Consider the following 26,056-nt stretch of genomic DNA (forward strand, 5'->3'; position numbering starts at 1 on the left):
ATAAAGTCTGACACTGTTTCCCCATCTATTTCCCATGAAGTGATGGGACCGGATGCCATGACTTTCGTTTTCTGAATGTTGGCTTTAAGCCAACTTTTTCACTCTCCTCTTTCACTTTCATCAAGAGGCTTTTTAGCTCCTCTTCACTTTCTGCCATAAGGGTGGTGTCATCTGCATATCTGAGGTTATTGATATTTCTCCCAGCAATCTTGATTCCAGCTTGTGCTTTCTCCAGCCCAGCGTTTCTCATGATATACTCTGCATATAAGTTAAGATAAGCAGGGTGGCAATATACAGCCTTGACGTACTCCTTTTCCTATTTGGAACCAGTCTGTTGTTCCATGTCCAGTTCTGTTGCTTCCTGACCTGCATACAGATTTCTCAAGAGGCAGGTCAGGTGGTCTGGTGTTCCCATCTCTTTCACAACTTTCTACAGTTTCTTGTGATCCACACAGTCAAAGGCCTTGGCATAGTCAATAAAGAGGCTTAAACCTTAAGCCATTTATTACTGTGTGGTTCAGAAAAGTTCAGGGAATTTCAAAGGTGGGCGGTCTCAGGCAATTCAGCGGCTCCGCAGGGCCCTCAGCCAGGTGGTCAGCCATCTTGTGCATGTTTACTTACAGCAGGTCACAAAATGGCTGCCTCAGTTGTTGGCATCACATGTCTTTCTGAGGCAAGAAGGAGGGAGTAGACAAGAGCCAGCAGTTCCTACTCCAGTGCTTGCCTGACGGAGAACAAAATCTTTCCCAGAAGCTTCCATTCCCTTTATCTGTGGTGTCTCATTTGCTTGAATCGTCAGTGTCTGTCCAACAGGAGTGGGTACGGGGGGTGGTGTGACGCACATCGTGTATCGTTTCCTAGGCTTAGATACGCGGCTCGCTGTCCAGGAGGAACCGGGACTCTCAGCAAGTGTGAGGGGAGGAGATGTCTCTTGGGTGACTGGCTGTGTGTCTGCCTCAGATAAGCAGAAAAGAAAGCACAGAGAGTAGCCCGCAGCCTGCTACAGCAACTTTCCTGGAGTCTAGAGACTATCCTGTGTGTGTTTCCTTCTTGCTCACAGATTGCCTTTTCTTTCTTATTCTAGTGGAAGGTTACAGACGTGAATCGCAGCTCCTTGTGGAGCTAATTTAGAGATAGTTAGGTCTTAGCTTCCTCAGCTGTGAAATAAGAATATATTTGATCTTGGAGGTGCCTTCTGGTTCGGACATTCTTGTCTCTCCTCGTTCCTGTCTTTTGATCATTTCACATTTATATCTTTTTTTTAATCAAAAAAGTGGACAGTATTAGAGGATATAAAAGTGTATGGTGTCTTGCAGTCATCTTGATAGCTAGGCAGTATGTCTAATAACAATCTTGATGGTATAGAAGGTTAAAGCTAAAATTAGGTTTTGGCTTTTTGGCAGTTAAATAATGTGATATTACTTATGCCCCAAATTTCCACCGAAGGTGGAAAACTAATTGCATTTTTTTTTTTAGTAGGGGATATATCCATATACATACAGAATCTATACTCAACATAGCCCCAGTACCATGTCTTAAATTTAAGCACTAGTGGTTAAAACCTGGTAGAATACCCCCTTTTGCTTGTTGGGCATTTGCTCTTATTTGTTAATCTTGTTTGCACTGCATATTTGCCTTAGGTAAAATTAGAGGACAACTAAAGGAGAGTGATTCCCTTCATTCATGGTAGCAACTTGACTTGAACGAGGCAGAACCTCTGTCTCATCTTCAGGTAGATTCTGTGTTTCAGAGAGAGTGACAGTCTGGCTCTTCCTATAGGATTCCATCAAGATTTTATGAATTTGAATATACTGTGAATTGAAAATCACATTCTCAGCTCTAGAAACTTGCAAAGCAATTAAACACTGCTTATAGAATAGGCTCTTGAAATGTTAACCTAAAAATGTATTAATCTGTTCAACAGAAGTCTTACAGAAGGATCACAATGTGGTTTATTGTAGTTTATCAGTATTGGGAGACCCTGAAGATAAACATTATTAACTCTGGCACTTAAAGGAGCCAGAAGTCATTTGCAGTTTGGAAGGTATTTTTAAGAATAAAATGGGTGTAGGTATATGTATTTAACAGCAGCTTTAAACAACTTTAGGGACAGACAGCATCTAATTTCATTACTCCAGAATATCCAAATATCAGAAACCTTTCCTTCCCACTGAAACTCTTTTAACTATGTAATTAAAGCAATTGTTTTCATTTTTCATTTTGTGGATGACTAAGAGCCTCATTAATGTAAATATTCAGGAAGCTTGATTTTATAGCTTCTTGGCTTTATAACCAACAATAAAAATCATGTACAGTGGAAAACCCCTTCTTCTCTTGACTGCAATCTCAACTGAAAGATAAACGCAAGCAATTTTTTCTGGCAGTGGAGTGACCTGTGTGACTGGCTCTTTAGATGTTGCCAGTGGCCATCTTATTAGAGGATGTAATTAACAGGATGTTAATTTAAGGCAATACAGTATTTGCTGGTGGGGTGGATTTCCAGTTACCAAGTGTTAATCAGTGTGGTATCCAGTAACAGGAAGTAGTAGTTTTATACAAGTTCTTAGTAAAAATTATTGTGAAGTCAGTGGAGGTATTTTATTATACAAATGACCTTGGTTCTTGTATGGAAATGAGCACTCTGACTTCTGAATCCAGTAGACTTTTTTGGTGGACAAAAGATTCATTCTTTTTGCCAGTGGTCGTTGGCATGTCTCTGTCATTAGCATGAACAAGTCTTACTGAGCAACTTCTGAGAGTGAGGTATTAGAAGAGATGCAAAGAAATGTATGTAGCCTGTGGCCTTCGTCATCAGGGAGTTTATATCCATACTTGTTGCCAGGATCTCTTGAAAAGAAAAACAGCCATTTTCTTTTGTTGTTGTTTTCCTTTTTAAAAAATTGTAGTAAAGGCAATGTAAAATTTATCATTGTAACCATTTTCAGATGTATAGTTCAATATTGTTTTGTATATACACATTGTGGTGAAACAGATCTTTAGAACTTTTTACATCTTCAGCATCTGAAACTCTACACAGTAGAGTATTTGAAATCTCCTTCCTCCCTCAGCCTCCGGTGAGCCCCATTCTGTGGTCTGTTTCCATGCATTTGACTATCTTGGATAACCTCATATGAATGGAATCATAAGCATTTATCTGTTTGTGACATATTTTACTTAGTGTGCTGTCATCAGGATTCATCCATGTTGTCGCATGTGACAGGATCCCCTTCCTTTTTAAAGCTGAATCGTATTGTATTATTGTACGTGTAATCATGTTTTGTTTATTCATCTGTTGATAGAGCTTTGGGTTACTTTTGGCTGTTGTGAATATGCTGCTGGGAATACGTGTGTACGAATATCTCCTGGAGACTGTTTTCAGTTCTGCTGGATAAATACTCAGAAGTGGAGTTCCTGGGTCATATGGTAGTTCTGTTTTTTAATTTTTTGAATAAGTGCCATACTGTGCTGTATAGCATTTATACCATTTCATGGGCTTCCCTGGTGGCTCAGCTGGTAAAGAATCTGCCTGCAATGTGGGAGACCTGGGTTCAGTCCCTGGGTTGGGAAGATCCCCTGGGGAAGGGAAAGACTACCCACTCCAGTATTCTGGTCTGGAGAATTCCATGGACTGTATATCCATGGAGTCACAGAGTCAGACATGACTGAGCGACTTTCACTATACCATTTCATAATCCTACTAACAGTACCCAAAGGTGGTACTTTCTCCACATCCTTGCCAGCACTTATTTTCTGTTTATTTTGTTTTTTTTAATAGTGGCTGTTCTAAAGGTGTGAGGTGATAGCTCCTTGTGGTTTTGATTTGCATTTCTTAGATGATTAGTAATGATGGGCATCTTTTCATCTGCTTGTTGACCATTTGTGTATCATCTTTGGGGTAATGTCTCAATCCTTTGCCCATTTTTTGGTCATTTATTTAATTTTTTATTGTTGACTTGTAAGGTGCCATTTTCTTTTTAAAAATACGAATTAGCAGAGTAGAACTGCTCATAGATCAGGTGCAGGGTGCAGAAATACAGTGAGTGGAGTGGGGTAACAGCAGAGAGATTCACCTATCTCTAACCATTATTAGTGCAGTCTGTTCTTTTTTTTTTAATATTTAGTTTTTGTTTGGCTGCACCAGTTCTTAGTTGTGGCACATGGAATGTGGCACGTGGGATCTAGTTCCCTGATTAGGGATCGAACTCCGGCTCTCTGCATTGGGAGCAAGGAGCCTTAGCTACTGAACCACCAGGGAAGTTTCAGTGCAGCTTGTTTAATTGAGAGCTTTTACTCCCAACGAGGATTTGAGGCCTCAGATTCATCCTCCTCTTCCTTGCCATCCTCCTCCTCATTACCTGTAAAACTAGGGGATGGACAAGATGATTACTGAGGTATCTTCCAGCTCTAAAATACTGAGTTTTGAGAGAACTGCCTTTTACCATCTCCAACTTCCTTGGAACCTCATTAACATCTGACGTCTAGGCTAAGGAATCTTTGATGGCTAGTAAGAAGCTCTCCTCCAAAGGCCCATTAGATCTTTGCTAACTTTTAATCTTGCTCCTTCGGGTCTTTATAGTGTGGTGTCACCCCCAGATTCTGGGCCTACGCGTCAGTTCGTTACCTGCTGCCGCACGCAAGTCCTTCTGTGGGCATGTGGCAGGGTGCTCAGGCCTGGACTTTGCCCTGAGATATACAGTGTTGTTGTTTTTTAAGCCTGCTCACAGGCATGAGGAAATAGAAGCCAAAGTTCATTGGACAGTGTATTTGTTGTTGTTTTGAACCCATAGAGCAGGCAGAACTAGTCCAAATCCGGTGAATTCTCATTTTGGTAAAACTAGCAATATTTCTGTATTAAGTGCTAGGTTTAAAGAAATATTACCCAACTGATTTGTTTATTTTTTGTCTGTGGTTTTCACAGTGATACTTTGGTAATAGTTAAAAAAAAAAAAAAGCGGCAATGTTGATTGTGATGGTTGATGTTGAAGATTACCATAGACTCTGATATGACTTGCTTAGGATTACTTTTAGGTTTCAAGTGCGTGGTATTTAAAAAATATTTTGTATCTAATAGATACTGTCTGGTAGATATCCAGTCTTCAGGGAGCTGATCTTAGTTCCTAATATATGGAGTTATGTTATTGCCACAAGACACTGTGACTTAAAATACTAATGGCAACAGTATCCTATGAGGTAATAAGGTAAACAGGCAGAGTTCAGTAAACCACACAGGAATGGGTGAGGAACATGCGTGCTGACTCAGGAAGAGTGAGGTGCTGATAGTGCTTGAGTAGAACCCAAGATATCTAGCCAAGCAGTGTCTTTGCCCTCTAACACCTGTGGCATCTCCTTTGCCTTCTGGCTTGTTGTCAGGTCTTGGTGGAACATTACCGGCCCCTTCTTTTGCCCAAAATACTAAATATAGGTGTGTGAGTGGGGGAGGTAACACAGGGACCGAGGCAGCTTCAGAGAGCTATGTTGTGAGAAGCTACAGAAATGTTCAGAGCCAGCCAGTGTCATTCTTCTTCTTTTTTTAATGTTTATTATTTATTTATTTGCTGCATTAGGTTTTAGTTGTGGCGTGTGTGCTAAGTTGCTTCAGTTGTATCTGACTCTTCCCGACCCTGTCTATAGCCCACCAGGCTCCTCTGTCCATGGGATTCTCCAGGCAAGAATACTGGAGTGGGCTGCCATGCCCTCCTCCAAGGGATCTTCCTGGCTCAGGGATTGAACTCATATCTCTTATGTCTCCTACACTGGCAGGGCTCTTTAGCACCAGCGCCATCTGAGAAGCCCTTATTTGTGGCACGTGGCATCTTTAGTTACGGCATTCAAGCTCTTAGTTGAGACATGTGGGATCCAGTTCCCTGAGCAGGGATAAACCTAGACTCTCTGCACCGGGAACACAGAGTTTAGTCACTGGACCACCAGGAAAGTGTGCTGGTGTTACTCTTAATCCCGATTATACAGTCTGCTCAAGGGTTGAAAATGCATTTTGTAACATTATGATGATTTCATAGCAAAAGTTTATCGAGGCCCTGAGGGGCTTGTCATTACCATCCCTCTGATCATGTCATTGAATTATGAAAAAACATAACCACCAGAAAACAGGTAAAGTGAAAAGACAAAACTAACGTGGGTTTTAATTAGTAGTCTAGAATCCATTAACATCATCATTTTCAAAAGGGTGTAAGGCTTTCCCTCCAAATAGTAGCATTTCATGAATTTTATAATATATAAAACTATCACATGTTTTCATTATTCATCCATTTATTTCTGTTGCATGGGAAATGTAACTTATTTCTATATACTTTGGTTTCTGGTTTCTTAAAGTATAACACGTTACTGTTACTGCCACATCAATATCATTTATTTAAAAAAGCGTTTGATGGTAAATCTGTTTATTCTTTTTTTTATTTAGAGCATAGTTGCTTTATAGTGTTGTTAGTTTCTGCCGTGCACTGAAGTGAGTCAGCCACAGGTATACATATATCCACTCTTTTTTGGATTTCCTTCCCGTTTAGGTCACCACAGAGCATTGAGTTCCCTGTACTATGCACTCAGTTCGCGTCAGTATCTTTTGTAATGGAAGTTCTTCTTCCTTCTAGATGTTTCAGAATCCACATGCTCAACATCAGAGTGATGCATGTGGCTCTAGGACTGTGATTTGGTCTCCCATTTCTCTGATCTGCTTTGTATTTGGTGGGGAAAGGCATTATTAGGAAGTGTGCCTGAAGGGATCATACAGTTTTGGCTAGATGGTAGCATTTAGACTATCATCAGACTTCATTTATCCATGTAATGTCTAATCTATTATTAGAATAATGATTTGATCATTGAGTAAACTTTTCTAATTGAACAGGGAATATATGTATAAAAATGTTTTGATAGCTTTAAATCCGTTAATATAATTCATCTCATTAACTGTAAAAAGGTAGAAACATCATGACTATGTCAGTCGATTCAGAGAAACCATTTGTTAAAACCTATTTCATCATAAAAGAACTCTTAACAAACAAGAATAGGGACTTCCTAAACATGAGCCAAATTCTGATGAGGATACAGAGTGAATGGAACTTCCCTGTGTTGCTGATGGGGATACAAAATGGTGGGCTTCTCCGGTGGCTCAGTAGGGTAAAGAATCTGCCTGAAATGCGGGAGTTCCGGGTTCATTCCCTGGGTGGGGAAAATTGCCGAGGGAAAGGAAATAGCTACCCAAATCAGAATTTTTGCCTGGAACATCCCATGGACAGAGGAGCCTGGTGGGCTGTGGGGTCATAAGAGTCGGACAGGACTTAGTGACTAAACCACCGCCACCACAAATGGCCCACTATTGCAGAAAGCAGTTGAGCAGTTTCTCATAAAGATAAGCACACACTTACCACGTGACTCATCAGTCCTTCTCCTAGGTATTTACTTAAGAAAAATGAAAACTTAGGTTCACACAAAAACCTGTACGCAAATGTTTATGCAGCTTTAGGAATAATCACCCCAAACTAGAAAGAACCCAAATATCCTACGACTAGCGAATGAATATATACTTGGTGGTACATTCCTGCTAACAAACTACTGGTAAATGTAACAACAGGCATGAATTTTTAAAGGCAGCATGTTGAGTAAGAGAAGCCGCTGTCAAAAGGTAATAAGCTATATGATTCAATTTAAGTCATATTCTAGAAAGGAAAGCTATAGGCATTGGAGAACAAGTCAGTTGTGGCCAGGGTTTAGGGTGGGGAGAAGGTGCTGATTACAAAGGAGTGGCATGAGGATATTTTCTGGGCAAATGGAAGCGTTGTGTCTTGGTTGTTGTGAGGGTTACATTATACATCTGGGTAAAAACTCATAAGAACTATATACCAAAAAAACATGAATTTTGCTTTTTATAAATTAAAAGTAATATTTTTTAAAAAGTAAGTTTAGATACTAGGTCAAATATATGAAATCTGTATTTCTGTGTAACAGTAGTAACCAGAAAGTGAAATTTTAAGAAAGATGACATGTATAGTAAGAGCAAAGAAAATCAAAACCTAGCACTAAATCTAATGAAAGATGTGTAAAATGATTATATAAGATGATTCTAAAATTTATATGGAAACACAGATGGCAGGAATAGTCAAAGTAATAACACTGATGATAAACAAAACTGCTGAATCTATATTGTTGGATAGTGGCTCAGATGGTAAAGCGTCTGCCTACAGTGTGGAAGACCTGGGTTCAATCCCTGGGTCAGGAAGATCCTCTGGAGGTGGAAATGGCAACCCACTCCAGTACTGTTACCTGGAAAATCCCATGGATGGAGGAGCGTAGTAGTAGCTACAGTGCATGGGGTCGCAAAGAGTCAGACACGACTGAGCAACTTCATTTTACTATGCAGTGTAGAATAAACAAATGGGTCAATGGAATAGAACAGAAGCCAGAAGCAGATCCATGTCTTTTTTTTTTTTTTTTTTACACATGTATATAAAAGTATGTGTGTGCATTTGTGAAACTGAAAGTGATGTTTGCTCAGTTGTGTCCAACTCTTTGCAACCCAATGAACTGTTAGCCTAACAAGCTCCTCTATCCATGGAATTCTCTAGGCAAGGATACTGGAGTGGGTTGCCTTTTCCTCCTCCAGGGGATCTTCCCAACCCAGGGATTGAACTCTGGATCTCTTGCATTGCAGGCAGATTCTTTCCCGTCTGAGCCACCAGGGAAGCTCTTGTAAGTAATGTGTGTGTGTATGTGTGTACACACATACATGCACGTAGACACAATTTATGATTAAGATGACGTTATACAGGAATCTGGAAAGAAAAATCTTTTCAACAAATGATCCTAAACTGTTTATCCATATTAAAAACAACTGATTTTAACCCCTATCTCATATCAGACTCACAGAAAAACTCCAACTGAATTGTAGATCTAAATACAGGAGGTCAAATAGAAAGGTTCTCAAGGTGCTCAACATAATAGTCACCAAAGAATGCTGAATAAAGCTATAGTTACCACTACACAGTGAACAAAATAGCTAAAATTTAAAAACAAATAACCAACACAGTATTGTAAAGCAATTATCCTTCAATTAAAAAAAAACAAATATAGCAACAAAAAGCTTGAAAATATCAAGTGTCAGCAAGGATATGGAGCAAGAACTCTCAAACACTGATGGTGGGAATCATGAATTAGTACAACTGTTTTGAAAATTGGTGGTACTCTGTTACAGCTGAAATTTGCACTGTGCCTCTGACCCAACAAATTCAGTCCTAGTTGTATACCCAACAGACATGTGCTTATGTTCACCAAAAGCAAGGATGTTCATAGCGTAATTCATAATTACTCCAAACTAGAGATGACCCAAATAGTCCATCAGTATAAGAATGGAGAAATACATTGTTGTGTATTCAATGAAATAACATAAAATAGGAAAAGCTATTGCTATTGACAACACCAAGGGCTCAAATACAATGTTGAAGAAAAGAGTTCAGACACAAAAGAGTTCAAAAACAAGCGAAACTACTGTATTGATAGGGGTCAGGATAGTGGTTTCCTTTAGGATGGGAGATTAGTTGATCGGATGGGATATGAGGCCAATTCTAGAGTTTTCTACGTGATCAGGATGGTAGTTCCATGAGTATGTTAAAGTTCTTTGTACATTCATGACTTTTATGCTTTATAGAAATATGTTATATTTGAACTTAAAAAGTTTATGAAAAGAAATATTTTGAGTTAACCATAGGAGTGAATGGCATCCAAGATTGTATTAGGTTTTTTTTTGCATTGGTAAAGTTCATATTATCAGTGTTGTAAGACAGAAAATTATGTGTATCTACAGATACAAATAAATAGAGAGAGCTCCATAAATAAATACAGAGAACAGGCTTAAATTCTTTCCTAACTAAATCAAGACATTCCTAGGCTTCTTGAGTTTTTTTTGTTGTTGTTGCTTTTGTTGCTAGGGATAAATCCATTCTTCCTGTATCCCTGGGTTTTTTTCTCTTCAGAAAAGAATACACTGTTGGAAACTATTCTATATCAGTACCTATAGATAGACATTTTTCTTTTTTAGAGCCCTGTGAAATATAATATGTTTAGCCTATCTATCACTCATTGACATTGAGGTTGTTTCTGACTTTTTATAATCACAAACATGTTTCAATGAACAATATTTCACATAAAATGTACTTGAGCAAGTATATTTATATAGGATAATTTATTGAAAGTAGAAGTTTTGGATCTTACAGTATGTACGTGTGCATGCTCAGTTGCTTCAGTCATGTCTGACTCTTTGCAACCCTGTGGACTGTAGCCCGCCAGGCTCCTCTGTCCTTGGATTCTCCAGGCAAGAATACTGGAGTGGGCTGCCATGTCCTCCTCTAGGGGATCTTCCCAATCCAGGGCTTGAACCCAAGTCTCTTATGTCTCCTGCATTGGCAGGTGGGTTTTTCACCACTAGTGCTGCCTAAATTATTTTAAACTTTTTGTTTGGGAATAATTTTACACTTCAAAGGTCATCATTACTGGTAGCAGTTTGCTCTCTCTGCTTTATCACTTGCTGTCTCTCTACATACATATGTGATACATTTTTCCATTTGCAGATAACTTGCACACATCTTGGCCCTCTGTCCCCAAGCACGTCCCTGGGTCTCCAAAGAACAAGAACATTCTTTTACCCCCAGTAGAGCTGTCAAGCCCAGTGAACGAGCGTGGACTTCATGCCTCTGTCCAGTCCGTTTCTGTCCCTGTTGTGTCCAATCCAGCAAGATTTCCATAGCGTGATCTCCCTCGTCAAGCCCAGTGAACGAGCGTGGACTTCATGCCTCTGTCCAGTCCGTTTCTGTCCCTATTGTGTCCATCAATCCGGCAAGATTTCCATAGCGTGGTCTCCCTCGTCAAGCCCAGTGAACGAGCGTGGACTTCATACCTCTGTCCAGTCCGTTTCTGTCCCTGTTGTATCCATCAATCCGGCAAGATTTCCATAGCGTGGTCTCCCTCGAGTACAGGACGCAGTGGAGCATCAGATGCTATGTTTACTTGTCACTTATCTTTTTCGTTTCCTTTTATTTGGTATAGTCCCTTGGCCTTTCTTTGTCTTTTAAAAAAAATAACTTTATTGGGATATAATTCACATGCCATAAAATTAATGTTTCCAAAGAACTTGCAATAAATCTCACAACTATAAAATTTATACTTTTAAAGTATACAAATCAGTGATTTAGTATAGTGACAGAACTGTGTGACTGTCACCACTATCTAACCGTAGAACGTTTTTATCATCCTCAAATAATCCCTTCCCATATTAGCAGTCACTCGTCGTCACCCTCCTCCCTACCTTTTGTGCCTGGTTCCCTTCTCTTAGCTTAATGTTTTCCAAGTGTATCCATGTTGCTGCTGCTGCTGCTAAGTTGCTTCAGTCGTGTCTGACTCTGTGCGACCCCAGAGACGGCAGTCCACCAGGCTCCCCGATCCCTGGGATTCTCCAGGCAAGAACACTGGAGTAGGTTGCCATTTCCTTCTCCAACACATGAAAGTGAAAAGTGAAAGTGAAGCTGCTCAGTCGTGTCCGACTCTTCGTGACCCCATGGACTACAGCCTACCAGGCTCCTCTGTCCATGGGATTTTCCAGGCAAGAGTACTGGAGTAGGGTGCCATCGCCTTCTCCAATCCATGTTGCAGTTGATATCAAATCCATTCCTTTCAATGACCGAGTCATATTCCACTGTATGGATATAGACATATAGACTATATTTTGCATATCCATTCTAGTCCATGGGGTCGCAGAGGGTTAGACGTGATGGAGTGACTAACACACACACACATTCATCAGCTGAAGCACTGTGGGGCCGTTATAAACAACGCTGCCGTAAACATTCTTGTACAGGATTGCGCGTACTCTCATATCTAAATTCTGACCTAGGCTTCATATGTCACTGTAGACTCTCTAGATCTTTCTTGGCCATTGTTTCCTCTAGAGTTTGAGATGGATTATGAGTAGTTTCCACATCCAAAAGCCGCTGATAAGGAGGGCTGACTGTATCTGTTGTACAACATCATTTCATTTAAGGGACTTGAGCATCCTAGGATTTTGGTATCCACGGGGACTCCTGGAACCACTCCCTGTGTTTACTGAGGGATGCCTGTAGTCAGAGAAACAATTGCTAGGGGGACGTGGACTGGGCAGTTTTGTTTTTTCAAGTGGTCTATAGACTGAAAAGCCTGAGGACCGTAGGCCTAGACAGCTAACTTCTCTTGTCTGTGACTATTTAGATTGCCCAGCTCCTGAGTGCTTATGGCCTTTCACCTACCTTACTGGACCTTTCAGTAAAATGGACGAATTTTAATAAATTCCTCTTTTTTATTCTTCCTGCTTACACTTTGCGGGTGGACAGAATGCTGCTGGACAGAAGTCAGGTCAGTGTTGTCTTGTCAGATAACCGTCAGAGTTGTAAAGCGGGTACCTCCCATTCATTCTTCTCTATGTCTGTATTTGTGTTGGGAAAGGGGACTGTTCGCACCTGGGGTCTGAAGGAAGATGAACCACCTCTTCCCTCCCCCCATCCCCTCTGCTAGGTCAATACCGCAGTGAGAACCAGCAGCCTGTCTGCCTGCTGAAGATGAGTTTGTTTATATTTCCTGGCAGGAAGCAGCCAGTCTCAGGGACCAGCTGAAAAGAGGTTGCCTCCAGAGTTCGTAGAAGGGTCTTCTGGCTAGTGACGTCCCTGCTCCCCCGAGACTTCCCGGGGCCACAGGTTGTTCATGAATACAGCTTGTGTAGCATCATCAAAACTGGGGTAGGGGAGCGTCCAGAGTAAATATATGCTGGTGGGATCCATCGCTGCCTCCTCGCTGACTCCCAGACGTCATCCCTGCAAGTCCTCCCATCTCCTCCTCTTGGAGCACCCCCATCCTGCTGAGCCTGGCAGTTATTAATACCCGTGTACAAATTTTCTTTCTATGGCATTGCGTTTAATTGTGTCCTCCCAAGGTACCTGAGCAAAGAGGCTTACACAGACTGGGTGTTCAAAAACTTGTTCTGTGAATGAGCCCTGGGGAGACCTGCTGTTCAAAGGGGACAGTCCTAAGCACTTCCTCATCTAGTTTCTTCTATTGTTTGTTAATCAGCTATATCATGAATAAAAACGCTGGACTCTTGGTTGAATGCCACTTTTTTTTTTAAGAAACTGCTGGCAAACCTTGAGATGGGTGGGGATATCCTTTATTTACTGTAATATGGATGGTTTGGCTGGAGGCCCAATTCTTGGTGTCCATCATCAGCTTATTTAATGAAGTTTTGCAGGATTGGACTAGAGGGAAGAGTTACAAAAGACTGTCTCCGCTTGTAGTGGTGACTTGCCCTTAGTAATGGGAAATTCCTGGGCGGAGATGTTTAACCTGCACTTACTCGTTTACAGGTGAACACTGAATTTACCTTGTCTCCTCCCAAACTTTAAAAACCTTTTTTGGATATATCTAATATCTACATCTGAAAAAAACAGGGGAAAAGATTGGAAACTGGGTTGCTTCAGCCATAAGCTGTTTGGTGAAGCCACAGTGGGATTCTGTGTCTCAGCACATCCTCAGGGCCTTCTGTTGGGAGTCATAGTGACGTGTGCTCCTTTATTATTACTGGAATTCAAGACTCTGTGGCACTGACAGCTTGATCTATTACTGACAATATATCCAGAACATCATGCCTCCAGCAGATGTTATAAAACACATACCTCAAGAAGTAGGTCAGATGAATGACAGCACTGTGCACATCACCACGTTTCTCCTTTGTTCTCTTGTAGACTCTGCCTTCCAAACGGTCTGTCTTTTGTGACCCCTGGGAGGAGGTCAAGAATTCACCTTTAAGTGTTTGTGTAAAAAATACTGATGCCTACGCCCTTCTTCCTAGAGGTTCTGATTTATTGGTTTGAGGTACTTCGGGATAATTAAGAGTTGCCCAGGTGGCTTGGAGAAGGAAGTAGCAACCCACTCCAGTATTCCTGCCTGGAGAATCCCATGGACAGAGAAGCCTGGTGGGCTGCAGTCCATGGGGTTGCAAAGAGTCGTACATGACTGAGCGCGTGCACACACACACACACACACAGACACACACACACACGCACAGGTGACTTCATGTTGCAGCCAAGGTTCAGAACTACTGCATTAACCAAAATACTACTCTCGTTGATCCTGTTTTAAGTTGTTAGCTTTTTAGTGAATGTTCCAATGTACAAATATGGTTCTTCTGCATATTGTGTTCTCACAGTGACTCCATGACGCAGACAGACTTCCGCTTCCAGGGTTCCTCTTTCTTCCTGAGTGTTCTGTGAGGCCTTGTTGCCTCACTGTCTTATTCTCCACTCTGTACACGGCTGTTTGTGGGACAGGCTGTCCCTGTGGTGAGACCACTTCTCTTCACAGCCACACACGTCAAGCGTTTAAACGGGGTGTGTTGTTCATCTTTTGAAATCTATTGTTCCCTTTCTGCTTTCTTTTGGTTGCACCATGAGGCATTCAGGATTTTAGTTCCCCTCCCAGGGATCAAACCCATGTTCCCCTGCGTTGGGAGTGTGGAATCTTAACCACTGGGCCACCAGAGAAGCCTCTGAAATCTGTTGCTTTCTGTGCCTTTCAGGAGCCCATTAAAATTTGCAAAATGTTTGGTAAGCTTTGTAGTGTTGTGGAAGGCTCTGTCATAGAAACTCAGGTTTCTGTTCTACCATTGATGAATTGTGTGACTTTGGGCAAAATACTTAACATCTTGTAAAAGGGATATTATTAACCTACTGGAAGTCCCACATCAGATTAAATGGAGGTCCTGCCTCATCTGTGAGAGTGGAATGGTCTGGGCGACTGCTTGTTCCTCCTTTATCAGCTGCTACTATTGCCATTATATACACTTCAAACACAGCTTTCACACCTTTATGCCATCCAGGTGCTGGCGCTAAGTCGCTTCAGTCATGCCCGACTCTGTGCGACCCCATAGACGGCAGCCTACCAGGCTCCTCCGTCCCTGGGATTCTCCAGGCAAGAGTACTGGAGTGGGTTGCCATTGCCCTCTCCACCATCCAGGTGAGAGAGACTGAAAATCAATTCAGTTCACTCATTCTTGTCCAACTCTTTGTGACCCCATGGGCTGCAGTACACCAGGCTTCCCTGTCCATCACCAACTCCCAGAGCTTGTTCAAACTCATGTCTATCGAGTCGGTGATACCATCCAACCATCTTATCCTCTGTCATCCCCTTCTCCTCCTCCCTTCAGTCTTTTCCAGCATCAGGGTCTTTTCCAATGAGTCAGTTCTTTACATCAGGTGGCCAAAGTATTGGAGTTTCAGCTTCAGCATCAGTCCTTCCAATGAATATTCAGGACTGATTTCCTTTAGGATGGACTGGTTGGATCTCCTTTGCAGTCCAAGGAACTCTCAAGAGTGTTCTCCAACACCACAGTTCAAAAGCATCAGTTCTTCGGCACTCAGTAGGTCTTGACAACTCATTGAACGTGAATGTTGACTGCACTGTTCTTAGTCCTCTGTGATGCTTACAGGTGTTAATAGAAATTGTGATAGGTTTCTTTAAACTCATTTAGGAATCTGGACAACGGGATAAAACAGTAGAGCTTTATGAACATTATCCTTAGGATATATGCCATGGATTGCATTGTAGAGGAGATGATGAAATTGGATATTTTAAGTCATTGAACTACTTAATGGAGAATCCTGTAGTCTGCTTTACATTAAAATCACTTGTGGCAAGTCTGCTATATTTGTAATCATTTTGCTTTTAACTTTAGTTTTGAGCATGTGGCCTTTGATGCTGCAGGTCCCTTGGAAAAGGAGCTTAGCCCCGTACTAAAACATATATGCTCAGGCTGCTTTGTCTGTGATACATTCGAATGCCATTTGCCTTGGAATACTGTTGTCATAGAGATAGGTAATTACATTTTGAAAATCTCTTTCACTTTCTCATACTAATAAGTTGCTATTGGATATATCCCATGATTCTGTTAATTACTTCGGTTAATGATGCCTACAAAATAATTTTCACTTAGGTAATATAGAGAATGGATTCCCAGGTGGCTCAGTGGTAAAAATTCAGGATCCCTGGGTCAGGAAGATCCCCTGGAGAAGGAAATGGCAACCCACACCAGTATTCTTGCCTGGAGAATTCCATGGACAGAGAAGCCTGGTGGGCTACAGTTCATGGGGTCGCAGAGTCAGACACAACTTCGTAACTGAACAACAACAACAGTCTAAATCATCAGGGCATTTAAGGGCTAATGAAAATGTGAGATCCCAGAGTAACCATCTCTACTCAGGATGACCTCGTATGAAACACCACACTGGAAATATTTTACCTCTCTCCTCCAAAATAAAACTATTTTACAGTAGTAAATAACCAAAAGATTTTAAAGGTTGACCAGACACCCGAGTCCATGGATGACTACCTCAAAGCAGTCTTGAGCACTTAGGTTTACTCATTATAACAGCAACACACACAGGGCCTTGGCAGATGCTCCCGAAAAAAGAAAATGAATTAATGATAATGGGTAAACTTTAGAAAGGAAGAGGCTTCGTTTTAATCAGGAAGAGGGAAAGGAAGGTGACTATGAGGAAGAGAGGGGGAGAGGGAAACGTCAAGGCTTCTGAGAACGTATAAGGGCACAGACGATGCTGTTGGTGATGATGTAAGAGTCAAATGATAGGGAAGAGCTAGAAGGAGGAAAGGACGAAGTGGAGAAAGGAACTGTGGGATGAGGATAGGCTCAGTTTGATTCCCGTCTGGGGAGCATCTGCACTGCTCTGCGGTCTCCTTCTGGGCTGTGATTCTTCAGCCCAGATCCTAGTCCCGTCACCCGCTTTGTCCTGCAGCGCAGGAGACATGAGCTCAATACCTGGGTCGGGAAGATCCCCTAGAGGAGGAAATGACAACCCACTCCAGTATTCTTGCTTGGGAAATCCAGTGCACAGAGGAGTCTGGCAGGCTACAGTCCATGGGGTCGCAGAGAGTTGGACTTGACTGAGGAACTGAGAACAAGCAGCTTCCTGATACTGCAGCTCCCCTGGCCTCAGGAGGGGAAGCAAGAAGACAGATTCAATGACTCAGATTAGCCCAGGAGCCTGGCGGGATGCTGCTGCCCCTTCCCCGACCTCCTTCCCTCTCATTCTTCCTTACCTGGTAGCCTAACGGCCCCAGAGGGGAATCCTGCAAACTCAGAGGCTGGCAGAGAAGCGGGAGTCATTGTCTCGGAACCAACCTTGGAAATCCCCCCCCACAGAGGAAATTCTCTGCTCACCATGCTGTTTGTGGAGCCATTGTCCAGGGCTTACCCGTTGTAACTTCTGTGTTGTGGGATGTAAAGTAGCTCCTCAACACGACTGCTTAGGGATCACATCAACCCCAATGCCGTGTCCTTGTCAGGGCCGCTTACTTAAGACCTGAGATGCACTGATGGTGACCTCATCATTCTGTTGCTCAGTTGAGTCTGACTCTTTGCCACCCCTTGGACTATAGCCCACCAGGCTCCTCTGTCCATGGAATTTTCCAGGCAAGAATACTGGAGCAGGTTGCCATTCTCTTCTCCAGGGGATCTTCCTGACCCAGGGATTGAACCCATATCTCCTGCTTTGGCAGGCGGATTTTTATCACTGAGCCACTTGGGAATCCTTGATCTTATCATGTTCTTAGTGAAATAATCCTTCAGTGTTACATGATCACAGGCGAGGAAACAATAGGCTGGAAGATCTCTCTCTCTCTCTTTTTTGGAGGATATATCTCTTGTTATGACATTTCTGCATCTATGTAAAGGAGCTGAAATTAGGAACAAAGTCTCCTGAGTTCTGGTCCACAGGTTGTTTTTTTTCTTAATAAAAAATTTTTTGTACCCTAAAGCCCACTTGCTTCTGAGCTTCTAGGGTTAGTTTTGGCATACAGGGGAAAAGAAACTGAGCTGGCCTAGAATGGAGATGGTTGGCATGGAGAGACAGACAGGAGCCTGTGATGGAGGGTCTTGTGATTGTCCAGCTTTGCAGCTCCGGTTTTCACTGTTGGTGGAGCTGAGCCGGGGGCCGGCAGCTCCCCCCAGCCTGGCCAGTGTCCCGTTTTTGAGGCCCCAGGGTTATTTTTAGCTTTGGGGCCTTAGAAGCAGGTGTGGTCCAGGCTTGAAGGCCGCGTCTGGAATCTGTTCAAGTCTTGTGCACGTCTGTTTTGGAGCTGAGGACAGTGATGGGGCCGCTCAGAGACTTTGTTAGAAGAATTTGTGCTTTTCCACCGAGAGGAGTAAAAGTCACATTGTGTTTCATTTGTGATGCTTTAAGTAGATTTGTTTTGGAAACTTTATAAATTAAAATACAGGTTAAGAGTGTTAGAGAATATATTAATTTTAAAGAGAAAGCTAGCTATGAATCCTTTGTATACAGAAAAAACCTTCTGTATTGAAAGAGTCACACCACAGCTGACTTTTTTTTTTTTTAATATTGTTGGTCTTTGGAAAAACTCTTTGTATTGGAATATAGCTGATTATACTCCAATAATATTTATGCATTATGTTACAACAATGTTGTGATGGTTTTGGGTGGACAGCAAAGGGATTCAGCCATAGATATGTTGCTTTTGTTCAGTTGTAAAGTCATGTCTGACTCTTTATGACCCCATGGATTGCAGCATGGCAGCCTCCTCTGTCCTTCACTGTCTCTCAGGGTTTGCTCAAATTCATGTTCATTGAGTTGGTGATGCCATCCAACCATCTCACCCTCTGTTGCCCCCTTCTCCTCTTGCCCTTAGTCTTTCCCAGCATCAGGGTCTTTTCCAGTGAGTCAGCTCTTTGCATCAGGTGGCCAAAGTATTGGCGCTTTAGCATCAGTCCTTCTAATTTAATATGCAGGGTTGATTTCCCTTTAGGATTGACTGGTTTGATTTCTTTGCTGTCCAGGGGACTCTCAAGAGTCTTCTCCATCACCACAGTTCAAAAGCACAGCCATACATATTTGTGTATCCATTCTCCCCGAGACTTCCCTCCCATCCACGCTGCCGCATAATGTTGAGCAGAGTTCTGTGCTCTACAGCAGGACCTTGTTCGTCATCCATTTTAAATATATCAGCTGACCTCTTTTAAAAGTCCAGTTTTATAGTCACAAGTGTGTGATTTAAAATTTAATTTTATTCACCCCCCAGCATTATTAAATAATCCTTTGTAAGTCCTTTTGTGAAGTAGAGATTCAGCTTTTTACCTTGAGGGTAAACCTCAGTTTTCCTGTATCATTTATTCATCTTCTGTTTCTCCCAGACCGCCAGTTTTCTTGACAGCGCTGTTAAGGAGGACTAGATCCACTGAGGACCCAGGTCTGCATGGATGTCATGCCTTTTTTCTAATTTTTTTTCATGCATTTTCCAGAAAGAAAAAATGGGAAAGAAAAGAATGTAATACATATTACATTTACTTCATCCAAGCAAAACTATTATGACGTTTTTAATATATGTGTTTGCATGTTTATGGATATATGCACCCTGCATATATATGGGTGTTTGAGGTTCTGCTTTATCCACTGTTCTATACTTTGATTTTACTCTCTTTACGTATCATGATCTCTCATTGTTGGTTGTTTACTTTGATCATAATGGTGGTAGTTTAGTCACTAAGCCATGCCTGACTCTTGTGACACTATGGACTGTAGCCCACTAGGCTCCTCTGTCCATGTGATTCCCCAGGCAAGAATACTGCAGTGGGTTGCCATTTCCTTGTCCAGGCATCATCCCAGTCCAGGAATCGAACATGGGTCTCCTGCTTCACAGATAGATTCTTTACCGACTGAGCGACGAGGGCTTTTTGTCAGGAAAACACACCTTTTATGTAGTGGAATTTTGTTGTTAAGGGGAGGGTGAACTAACTGGTGCATGAATAAAGATGATAAGTTTGTATTAGTATGACCAACCCCGTGCCTACAGAAGTCTGGCTTACAAAGGCCTTGTGTGCATATTTGATACACCTCCTTGAAAACATTTTTCTTTATTTTAATGTGAAGCTCCTTTAAATGATTTCCTTGTTGTATGTGAAGTTGTTCAGTCGTGTCCGACTCTTTGCGACCCCATGGACTGTAGCCGACCACACTCCTCCATTCATGGGATTTTCCAGGCAAGAGTGCTGGAGTGGGTTGCCATTTCCTTCTCCAGAGGATCTTCCTGACCCAGGGATTGAACCTGGGTCTCCCTGCATTGTAGGCAGACGCTTTACCGTCTGAGCCACCAGGGAAGTCCTTGTTGTATAGCTGTATTCAAACACGCATCTTGTTTAACGTGTCTTTAATGTTTTTACTACATTCTGTGCTATAAAGCCAAGATTCTCTTACTAGATACTACATATCTGTGGAGCTGGAGAATTGTATTAAATTAGCATTAAGAGTCGGAGAAGGCCATGGCACCCCACTCCAGTACTCTTGCCTGGAAAATCCCATGGACGGAGGAGGCTGGTGGGCTGCAGTCCATGGAGTCGCTAGGAGTTGGACACCACTGAGCGACTTCACTTTCACTTTTCACTTTCATGCATCAGAGAAGAAAATGGCAACCCACTCCAGTGTTCTTGCCTAGAGAATCCCAGGGACAGGGGAGCCTGTTGGCTGCCATCTATGAGGTGGCACAGAGTCAGACACGACTGAAGTGACTTAGCAGCAGCAGCAGCATTAAGAGTAATCTTTCTTGTTTAGTTTAGTCCCTCAGTTGTGTCCGACTCTTTGTGACCCCATGGACTGCAGTATGCCAGGCTTCCCTGTCCATCACCAACTCCCGGAGTTTGCTCAAACTCATGTTCATAGAGTCGGTGTTGCCAGCCAACCATCTCATCCTCTGTCCTCCTCTTCTCCTCCCGCCTTCAATCTTTCCCAGCATCAGAATCTTTTCCAATGCGTCAGTTCTTCACAGTGCATGGCCAAAGTATTGGAGTTTCAGCTTCAGCATCAGTCCTTCCAATGAACACCCAGGACTGATCTCCTTTAGGATGGACTGGTTGGATCTCCTTGCAGTCCAAGGGACTCTCAAGAGTCTTCTCCAACACCACAGTTCAAAAGCATCAATTCTTTGGCACTCAGCTTTCTTTATAGTCCAACTCTCACATCCATACATGACTACTAGAAAAACCATAGCTTTGACTAGATGGACCTACGGCAAAGTAATGTCTCTGCTTTTTAATATGCTGTCTAAGTTGGTCATAACTTTTCTTCCAAGGAGCAAGCATCTTTTAATTTCATGGCTGCAGTCATCATCTGCAGTGATTTTGGAGCCCAAGAAAATAAAGTCTGTCACTGTTTCCATTGTTTCCCCATCTGTTTGCCATGAAGTGATGGGACTGGATGCCATGATCTTTCTTATTACAGTGTTTCTTTTCATTTCTTTGCCAGATACTGCGCTAATATAGGAACCACAGCTTCTTCCTTTGTAGTTTTAAAGAAGGAACTATACTAAACTTTTTGTATATAAACTTTATATATATATATCTTATATACATGTATCTTTTATATATATATGTGTGTCTTATATATCTGGGTATGTATATATATCTTCTTGTGTATATATATGTGTATATATATATATATATCTTTTTTTAATGCTTAAGTTAGAAGTTCAAGTGGCTAAAAATGCTTCATTTCTAAAAGATATAACATAGTTCTGAAGAAAGACTGAACACCTGCCACATCTTTTCCTGGCGTTTACCCCATTCAGCATTACTCTGGTCAACATATATGCATTGGCCTCAAGCCCTGACATAGAGAACTAGTCTCCCAGGCATCCATGTAGCCGTCACTCACTCCCTCATGGTCTTTACTCAACCATCAGAGCAAGGCCTTCTCTGACTACTCTGTTTAAACTTTAACCGCACCCGCTTCCTTCCCTACTTAATTTTTTCTCCATAGCATTGGTCACCATCTTTCATATGATGTTTTGTTGTGCTTGTTTATTGTGCATTTCTCATAATTAAATCAGAGGCTCCAGGAGGATAAGAGTTTTTGCCTCATTCATTTTTGCTGCATTTCCACCCCAAGCCTGGCACCTATGAGGTACCCAGTAACCATTTGTGAATTGACTGAATGAGTTGCAGTGGGCTGGACAGATGCTCAGGAAAACCGAGATGTACTGATGACTCCCCGTCTTATGTTCTGAGTCTTCTTTCCTGGCTGCGGCCCACCTTTATTGCAAATATCCTTCCAAAACGAGTTCTCCTTAGCTCTCAGATTAAATCAACCTCTGGGGGCTTCCCTGGTGGCTCAGTGGTAAAGAATCTGCCTGCTAATGCAAAGGACATGGGTTCCATCCCTGGTCCAGGAGGATCCCATACGCCTCAGGGCAGCTAAGCCCATGTGCCACAGCTATTGAGCCTGTGTTCTAGAGCCCAGGAGCTGCAACTGCTGAGTCCTGAAACTCTAGAGCTGTGCTCCGCAAAAACAGAAGCTGCCACAATGAGAGGCCAGCACACCGCAACTGGAGAGAAGCCCCCACTCACCGCAGCTAGAGAGAAGCCCGAGAACAGCCATGAAGACCCAGCACAGCCAAAAATAAATAAACAATAAAGCAGCCTCAGGCCACATTTCTCTTGCTCAGCCAGTCCATCCAAGCATCCTTCATTCTCACTCCCTCAGGACCATCACTTCCAGTGGGGGACAGTTTTCAGGCAGGGCCCTGGGAGGAAGCATTAAATGCAGACGGCGAATGCGGGAGCCCTGTGGCAGGAGTGTGTCTGGGATGGATACCTAGTGTGGCCGCAGGAGAGAGGAGGGGAGCTCAGGTGCTCAGGGAGGCGGGAAGCTAGTGGAACAGGCGACTGTGAACAGGAGGCTTCCATTGAGCCAGTGCCAGGAGTACAGTGGCCTTCATCAGTAGGACCTGGGTGAAGGCTTGTCACAGATCTGGACTCTGCCTGTAGGGGCCCGCATCTGAAGCAGAGGCCTTGGATTTAGTCTTGGCAGGATGGCTACTCTTCCAGCCTTTATCTGTGGATCCTTGTTGTTCAGTCGCTCAGTCGTGTCCAACTTTCTGCGACCTCATGGACTGCAGCCCACCGGGCCTCTCTGTCCTCCCCTGTCTCCCAAGGTTTGCTCAAACTCATGTCCATTGAGTCGGTGATGCCTGTAAACATCCTCGAGATGCGTATAAACAGCTTGAGCCTCTCCAAGCATGGGTTCTTCCTTCTGTGCTGGGAGTTGCTGCAAGGTGGTTGGATTTTACGGTGCTGACAAGTGTGGTCTCCATGCCTAGTTCTGTCTAGACAGTGATTCAGGCGACCTTTAACCCGTTACAGCCACCGCTAGTCAGGTTGCGATCTCTGCTTTGGGGTAAGAAAATACAGTCAAGGCAGGAATAGGTGACTGAAAGACACGTTAAGCTCATACTGCCTTCTTGGTTTTGCTGAGCACAGTTTTTTGGTTTGTTTCTCTGTTGAATATAATTTACTAAATACTAGACCTCAGAATTTCTATCAGGGTTAACTCACAGCACATGAGGCAGAGTAGCTTTAACCCATATGGAGCTAAGATGGCTGGAGTCCAGGACGGTCTTGCTTCCAGACACCATGGGCTGCTTTTTCCCCTTTTGAGTTTTTTGACTTTTTTTTTTTTTTTAATGAGGGTTGGGATGGCATGGGAGGTGGGAAGGAGGCTTAAGAGGGATGGGACATATGTATACTTATTGCTAATTAATGTTTTGTGGCAGAAACCAACAATATTGTAAAGCAATTATCCTCCAATTAAAGATAAATAAATTGAAAAGAAAGGTCTATGTGAGGACTTTCCTGGCAGTTTGTTGGCTAAGACTCCTAGCTTCCAACACAGGGGGCCCGAGTTCAATCCCTGCTTAGGGAACTAGATCCCACGTGCTGCAAGAACCCACATGCCACAACGAAGACCCAGTGCAGTGAAATAAATAAATAAATATTTTTTTTTTTTAAATGAAGACGGTGAAATTCTTAAAAAATTCTGTTTGTAAATCGCTGCTGAAAGTCTATTTGGTGTATCTTGTTGCCTATTTCTTTAGTTTTGTTGAAGGAAAAAAAATTAAGACCAGTTTGTAGTTTAATAACAGTAAGCGTCTCACCTGATTTTATCCTTTCCATAATTTCTCTGAGAATCTGAACTTGAGCACAAGTCCACTGAGCAAGACTCAGTCTGGGGTTTGCTAAATACACTTGGGCTGCTGTGTTCCATCTGAAAATTTTTATTCCTGTTGACGTCTTGAAGAGATTTAGGATAAGATGAGCTTTTTGGTGTTGCAACAATCAAATACTGTTATCATCTTTTATTCATTTTTTAAAGAGGTTTTCCTTCTTAATGATGTATTTTTCTTTTATTATTTGGCTACATCTGCTCTTTGTTGGGCACGTGGGATCTTTTAGTTGTCGTATGTGGGATCCAGTTCCCTGACCAGGGATGAAACGAGCCCCCTGCATTGGGAGCACAGAGTCTTAGCCACCGGACCACCAGGGAAGTCCTGTGTGTATCTTTTAAATCCTTAGTCGCTTAGTGCTCAGTTGCTCAGTTGTGGCCAACTCTTTGCGACCCTTTGGACTGTAGCCTGCCAGGCTCCTCTGTCCATGCAGTTTCCCAGGCAAGAATACTGGAGTGGGTTGCCACTTCCTTCTTCAGGGGATCTTCCTGACCCAGGGATTGAACTGGTGTCTCCAGTGTCTCCTTTATTGCAGGCAGATTTTTTACCTGCTGAGCCATCAGGGAAGCCCTTTTAAATCCTAATTGATGCCAAAGATTTTGAGAGCAAACCAGTTACAAATGTGTTCCTGATCTCAGAGTGTTGACATTCTTCAGAAAGAACAGCAAACGCAGTATTGTTGGTTTCTGCCATACATCAACATGAATTAGCCATAGGTATACATATGCTCCCTCCCTCCTGAATGTCCCTCCCATCTCCCACCCCATCCCACCCCTCATGAAAATTTTGAACTTAGAGTTGTAGCACAGGGTAAAGACTTCCCCAGAATTCTGTAGCTGCAAGTAAATGAGGTTGAAGGCTACTGTTACCCCTCCCTCCACACCCCCTTGGCAGCCTCAGCCTCTTCTTAGTCACCTGGGATCACAGAAAATCAGACGTGCTTGTAAAGGTGCCGTCAGAGAGCTCTAATTGGCTGCAGTACAACGTGAAAGGTGTAACTTATCCTCAGTTCACCTTCATTCTTTGTTTCTGTTACGTCCTCATGTCAGGGCTACTTTGCCCAGACCTCTTCCTGGTAAGGAAAAGGGTCTTCTTCTGTCTTGGACTGCAGACTGTGGTCATTGTGTCTGGAGTGACTGTTTTCTTCCTGGTGGACCAGTTGGCCGCAAGCTGCCTTCAGCGTCAGTGATTTGGGCTTTTGGCTGAAGGGAAACAAACACAAGAGCTTTCTAACTCCGTTTTCACATTTTTGCCATCTTCTCTCTCCTTCATGCCTGGATCTGCTAACCCAGATACTGCTTTGTCCCGAGTGACTTGCACCATTGAGAGGAGCCAGTCCGGCTCCGAGGCTCGGACCATTGTCTGTCTGCTCGCTTTCTCGGGTTTCCACCTCCTGTGCTGCCCGGGCTCCTGTGTGGACCAGGCGCGTCACTCTGTCTCAGTGCAGCTTCGCTGTGGGAGCGGATTCTTAGGAAAACGGGGTAACCCGGGAGTAGGAGCCCTGCGGGGGGGGGGCGGGAGTCAGGCCGTCTGAGCAGAGGTCCTGCCATGGCTGTGAACTGTGTCCCCAGCCAGGCAGGACGCGATTCAGAAACTCCCTGGGTAGGTGCTTTGCAAACAGACGTTGGTTGGTCAATGAGGACAAATGCTCTGCTCTGATTTCTTTACTTGTAGTAGAGATGACTTTTGTGCTTGACTGCCATTTAGGCTGTACTAAAAGCAATGCATTCCTGTAATGAAGATGAGAAACGGAGAAACCATATATTACGTGGAGCTGATTTGTAAGATGTGAGGGTGGACGAGGTGGTTCCTCAGGTGCCTTCTGACTCCATGTGTGTCTGGCTCTTGTGAGAAGGGGCACAGCCTGGCTGAAGCTGGACGAGAGGAGCATGGAGTTTCTCTGTCTTTATCTGCTGAGGGATGTCTTTCACATTCCAGCTGCAAGGCACCT

General features: G+C 43.0%; 1 protein-coding gene across 2 annotated transcripts in view; it reads left to right on the top strand.

Moving 5' to 3' along the window:
- Positions 1-26,056, top strand: part of DUSP16 (dual specificity phosphatase 16) — a 90,838-nt gene that overhangs the window by 12,509 nt on the left and 52,273 nt on the right. The window lies entirely within an intron of this gene.

Source organism: Ovis canadensis, chromosome 3, assembly GCF_042477335.2.
Source record: "Ovis canadensis isolate MfBH-ARS-UI-01 breed Bighorn chromosome 3, ARS-UI_OviCan_v2, whole genome shotgun sequence".
NCBI classification, from domain to species: Eukaryota; Metazoa; Chordata; class Mammalia; order Artiodactyla; family Bovidae; genus Ovis; species Ovis canadensis.